We start from the raw sequence: 5,957 nt of genomic DNA on the forward strand, positions 1-5,957 counted from the left end.
GTGTGTGTGTGTGTGTGTGTGTGTGTGTGTGTGTGTGTGTGTGCGTGTGCATGCGTGTGTGTGCGTGTGTGTGTCTGCACATAGAACAGAGTTTATGCTGCTGCACTTTATTAATGGAAATGGGTGTATTTTATCTTACTTATAACATTATAAAGATAAAATAGAACTGAAAAAAGCTTTTCAAAACTGTTTCTCCCTGCTTAATTTCACAACGAGTTTGAGAATTTTTTTAATGTTATATACATTTGCTTAGTTTTGGTAGAATTGCTTTTGAAATTATACGACTTGGGTCAAACATTTCAGTCTTCTTCCACAAGAAACTTTTACGCCCATTCTTTAACTTTCTGGTCAATGTTTTGATGTTTCAGCTATTTTTGCAAAGTGCACCAATGCATCCTGTAGCAAAAGACCAACACATGATTCCCAGTACTTCACAGCTGGAATAGGCAGGCTGCCCCGTCCCCCGTTTTTCATCCAGCTCCTCGGTTTCATTAGCCCACAGGACATATTTCCTGAAATCAAGGTCTTTTTTCAATTGAAAAATAACCTAAGCTTTTATGCTGATTTTGCTGTAATGGTTTATTTTTATTTTTTCTGAGTGGCACTTCAGCCCATATTGGTACCGGATTTATTTCACTGTGGATAATGACGATCTTAATAGCCCTGGAGAGTATCTTAACACCACCTTCTGTTTTTGTTTCATGCTGTTCACACTAAAACATTTTGTTCTGCGGGACATAAATCCATCTCCTGTCATTCAGCATATAGAAATAATTCTCATGAACCCAACTAACCTCAAAAATCAGTCAGACTGAAGGTTTGTCTTTTATGTAGTGAACGAATATATCTGGTTTAGCTGTATGTAAAGGAGAGCAGAACGTTTCTTCAAAATATCTGGTTACAAGAAGGATTTGTGGCTTTTTAAGGTCACTTCAGGTTCAGTTTCCAAGGTTCATTATCGCCCTGCTATTTCACATCTTACCTGGGTTTGTTACCATGGTAACTAATGATCAATGGCAATTCTATATTTACACATTCGTACTCACGTGTGCAGGGTAAAGTGGAGTTCAGCATGCGGCTGATGAGGAGCCTAGATTCAAACCCACAACTCTCTGGTTTCAACTATCCGCCCCACTGAACCAAAGTTTCTTCAAACTTGAAAACACCATCTTCTCAATCTGTCGTTGCCCTGAAAAAACAAAAATAAAAACTGAAATTAATGCTGGTGCATTAAGCTGTCTTTTTAATTTTTCTCTCAGATGTGCATTGCAGTCATATAGGACACATGAATTAACAGCACAGGACTCCTATCATCGATTGGAGTCATTTAAGCTTCAGTCAGGACTAAACAATATTTTCTGGCATCAGAGCTCTTCCTTTATAATCCATCTGAAGGAGAGAAGCAGCCATCAATCTGCCATCAGACAAAGAGGAGTATCATCCTGTCCAAACCGCCAGTACATAATGAAAGCACAAATTGGTTTTACGCCTTGAGTACAGCTGTTTTGAGCATCAGTCACTAGGCTGTTTAGAGTCGCAGTGAGAAAGAGGAAGACAGACAGCTGAATCTGCTGATGAGTTGAGAGACCTGCAAAGAAAACTGTTGTCAACATAACAGCACTTCATTCAGAGCGAGGCGATAGCATTGCGCAAAAATGTAATCAAAAAACTGTTTTTCTACCTCCATTCATTCAGATCAAACAATTTTAGCTGGATAGTCTATCCTTCATCATAAATACTTTAGTTTTTGGATTCTAGCCTGGGGGTTTTCAACTTGTTCATCAGGTAACATAAAGACCATGCAGAAAACACCTGTAGAGATGTGAACCTGAAGATAAAAATGCATATAAAAAAAAATTACCCCCAAAACATTTCATCTAAAACACAAAGAAAAGCTCTCTTTAGCTGAGAGCAACCTTCACTATGTCTCTGCAGGAAGCTGCTTTGATGCCTGCTGACGATGGAGACATGATGCAAGCCATGATCTGCCCGGGAGCTGATGGAGACCAGATCTAACAAAGAATTTATGCTGGAGTGTAAAACATGATGAAATCTGATTTAAATTCACAAAGGAGCGACATGTGAAGGGACGAACCTTCAGCAGGTTCTTTGTGTTTTCCTACGCAGATAAAAACCCACATGAAGCAGGTGGCAGTAAACACCGTTTCACAGAAACAGACACATGTCCTCTTGAGCAAACGCTTCTCAAGCAAAGGTCCATCTTAATCATGAGAGGCTTTGATGGGACATTTTAGATCATTCAGAAAATCTAACAGACCAACAGACTGGGATTTAGTTCTGATTGATCGCATATAGGTTACAACTTTCCATGGCACACAAATTATCATGGTTCTGGTTCCTCCCCTTTTCTGAATCAAAGGCATATTGTGCATCAAACAATTAAAACATATTTGATTTATATGTAGCCAAGAAATTACAATTTCTCGCTCATCAGATCAGACAAAATTCTCCCAAGACTTTACACTCTCCTCTGCCCGGTTCATGGGAAATTTCACACAGTTCTCCGTGTCTCAGGAACGTGTGAGTTTTCTCCATCTAGTCATTTCTGGAGCTCTCGTCTGGTTTTTCATGTTAATCGCCAACTTTAAGCTTCATTTAAACTAATTCCATAAACACTTGCATACAGAAACATCTCTGGACAGCATTCCAGACATTCCCTACTGGAGAGCAGAAATACCTTTGGGACTTATGCTTATTTATCCAAAATTAACCTGTATATATATATATATATATATATATATATATATATGTATATATATATATATATATATTTTTTTTTTTTTTTTAATTTATTTTCAATGAACGTTTAATGCTAAATAATCCCCTCAAACCATCAGGGCTGTTAGGATATCGGAAACAGATCGTTTGTGTCCTCCCTGAAGTCAAACCACCCAAACAGATGGACGACTGGGAGCGTTTGTTCCTGCTTAATAATCCAGCCCTGACTGAGCTTTTCCTCTCAGCTCAGAAACTTGACTCTCACTGAAGCTCATGTCACAGCAGCCTCACCTGAAGCCCTGACAGAAACCTCTTTGTTGTCGTCTCAGCTGCTCTCTGTCTGTCTGAGCTCTGCTCCTTCATGGAAAGCAGAAGATGTGGAGCAAAGACTGAGGCGCGGTGCCAGAGTCTGGGCTCCAAAGGACGTCTGCAGAAATACTTTGGAAGCATTCACTCAGAACAGGTCGACTGTGTTTCAGTGGGTATTAAAGTCTCATCCAGAGCTTCAGGCAAAGTTTTAGGTAAGATTCAAATCAGCTGAAAGCATTTAAACTGGGAGAGCAAAAGACTGATTGTCAGAATGCCGTTTCATGAAAGTATCAAAGAGTGTATTTAGAAAATTTAACCAACAATATCAATTACATCTATTGACGTGGCTTTATGGATTGTAGTTGTCATCTTTCTGGGTTGCTCAATATCAGAGTAAGCCTTGGAGAAAATAAGAGAAACATGCATAGAGACCAATTGCTAAATACTTGATTACACAACTAAATAAAAAATGCAAAAAATGTGTGTGAGACCGAACTGCTGTGCTTCAGAACCCGTCTCAGTGTGATCAGCTGTTACTGCCTCTCGACAGTGATAAATAATCTCTGCTTCTCCAAACTGAGGCCATTCAAACAGATTATCTCAAACTGGACCCCTTTTTGTAGAAGGGATTCAACTGAAGACAGGCCATCTGATAAGGATGCCGTGTGGGGATCTCTTTTAGAGGCATATCCTGCTAGAGGGAGACACTGGGGCGACCCAGACATCTCTGGAGGACTGTCTGTCAATTATAACCTCTGCATTCCCCTAAGTTCTTCAAAAATAGCCTGCAGGAAACGTTACCTCTGTGTCCAAACCTCAAAAAAGAAGCTAATGCTGGCTGGCTTTGGTTACGGACAGACGGATGATAGATGGATGTCCATCATTCATGGATAGGTATCATGGTCCACAAACCGTCCGAGTTTGGATTCAACTTATTTAAAGCTCATTATGGAATTAAATTTTCTCTGCACCTAAGAATTTAATCAAAACTAACTTGACTACTTGTCTATTTCTGCACATTAAGCTAAAAACATCTCAGGATTCCCATTCTGTTCGGTAGATTTAGATCCGTGTAATCCGGTCACAGATCCAGGTAATCCATTACACTTCAAGCCAGTACAGTTAATCTGACTCTTAGAGCAGCCTCTCAGGTTCCTGCAGGGTTAAGCCACAGCATTCAGATTACAGTGACGTGGCAAAAACATTGTCATGTTGGACACAGGCTCAATGCACAATGATGAGCTGCAGGCGGATTAAGTCTGAATTTTAATTTCATAGATTGGAGCATTGAGACGCAGCAGCAGCTGTCATATTTGGCAGATGGAGTAAAAGCCTCCGAGTTGAGAACAGATGATCTAAATCAGCCACAGACCGTGTTTGTGACAGTGGTGCTGTGGGCCCAGTTCGGTCTGCTGCTCTCCTTCAAGTTTTCTTTTTCATTCATTACAGCACTTTGTTGGAAATTTGTTGACAGGAATGCTTCCTCCTACAAGCGGCTGCTCTTCTTACAAACAACAACACCATAAAAACGGCACTCGACAAAAAAAATGTCTCCAAAGTCCAACGGGAAGCTTCAGCTCCTGCAGGAGCTGCTGCCACTCAACAACTTCGCTACAAGAATTAGGAGTCAGAGGACTTCAGAAAAACTGAGGAGTTATTTTTTCCCCCTGTTTTTAAAAGAAATAATTATTAAAGGAAAGATTGTTGAAAGCAAAAATTAAGATTCCTTCCATGTCAATGCTGTAAATACATATTCAATAAGATAGAAACCAACATATTTTTTTGAATTAAAAAGTAATAAATCCCAGATAGGGAATACTGAAAACTGAACTCAAGGCAATGCATCAGCAGAAGATGTTCCCTGAAAAAGAAAATCTTATAAACAGGTGCAGCTCAGTAAATTACAGAATCTTGGAGAAGCTTTTTTTTTTTTTTTCAGGGTTTCATTATACAACTGAAACTCGTATAATAAACTGTAATTGCAATGTTTTATGAGATCAGTCTAGATATGATTGGAATTTATCAAATGGATACTTCTGAAAATTAATGTTGCATTGAGACAGCAATAGATGTGAATTGGATGTTAAATATTCAATAAATTGGAATATATGTCTCAATATGCTTGTCTGATTAAAAGTATCTAGTTTTGAAAATAAAAACTTATAAGCAGGTACTAATGCTGTTGATTAAGCCCACATTTGAGTGTTTTTCCTCAATTTGTTGCTCTCATGTAATATCCTAACTTCACTTAGTGATAAAGTTCCTAAAACAATGACTTTTCAGTTATCTTCTAATATACTGAATGGGTCTGAAAATAAACTGAACTGAAACTGAATTGAGCGTCTCTGCAGAGGCAAACACTAAGTGTCAACAACATCAGATTTCATCGTCCTGCAAATTGTGGGAACTTCACAGAAACGTGGATGTCTCCTGTCCCTTCCTCCAGATTCTGGAACCTTGATTTCCAAATCAAATACAAATGACCTTTGACCTTTAATAGGACTTTGGGGACTCTGTTGAATGGTGGCTGATGCACTGGTCTCAGCTGCAGTCCATGCTTTGTGAATCCCCCACATTCTATTACTGGCTTTGCTTCACAATCCTCCCAAGGCGGCAATTATCCCTGTTGCTTGTGTACCTTTTTCAACCACACATTTCCTTATACTCAACTTCACATTAATATGCTTGAATACAGAGTATTAATGTGAACATCATCATCATCATCGTATTTAGTGATATTTTGCGGCTTGTGACACACTTTAGGATTTTATCAAATAACGTTCTGCCAGCCTTTTGACAAGTCAGCAGTACATCCCATCCATCCATCCATCCATTTTCTTGCACCCTTTTTCACTCAGTGGGGTTGGGAGGGGTGCTGGTGCCCATCTCCAGCCAACGTTTCGGGCGAG

At 39.4% G+C, this 5,957-nt stretch overlaps 1 long non-coding RNA gene across 1 annotated transcript in view; it reads right to left on the reverse strand.

Moving 5' to 3' along the window:
- The window catches only part of LOC103458967 (uncharacterized), a 37,033-nt gene that overhangs the window by 3,726 nt on the left and 27,350 nt on the right, over positions 1–5,957 (reverse strand). Inside the window, exon 3 of the long non-coding RNA XR_532651.1 lies at positions 1,047–1,189. This is a non-coding gene — a long non-coding RNA (uncharacterized LOC103458967). The remainder of the gene's footprint in view (positions 1–1,046; positions 1,190–5,957) is intronic.

This window comes from Poecilia reticulata, linkage group LG22 (assembly GCF_000633615.1).
Source record: "Poecilia reticulata strain Guanapo linkage group LG22, Guppy_female_1.0+MT, whole genome shotgun sequence".
Lineage (NCBI taxonomy): Eukaryota > Metazoa > Chordata > Actinopteri > Cyprinodontiformes > Poeciliidae > Poecilia > Poecilia reticulata.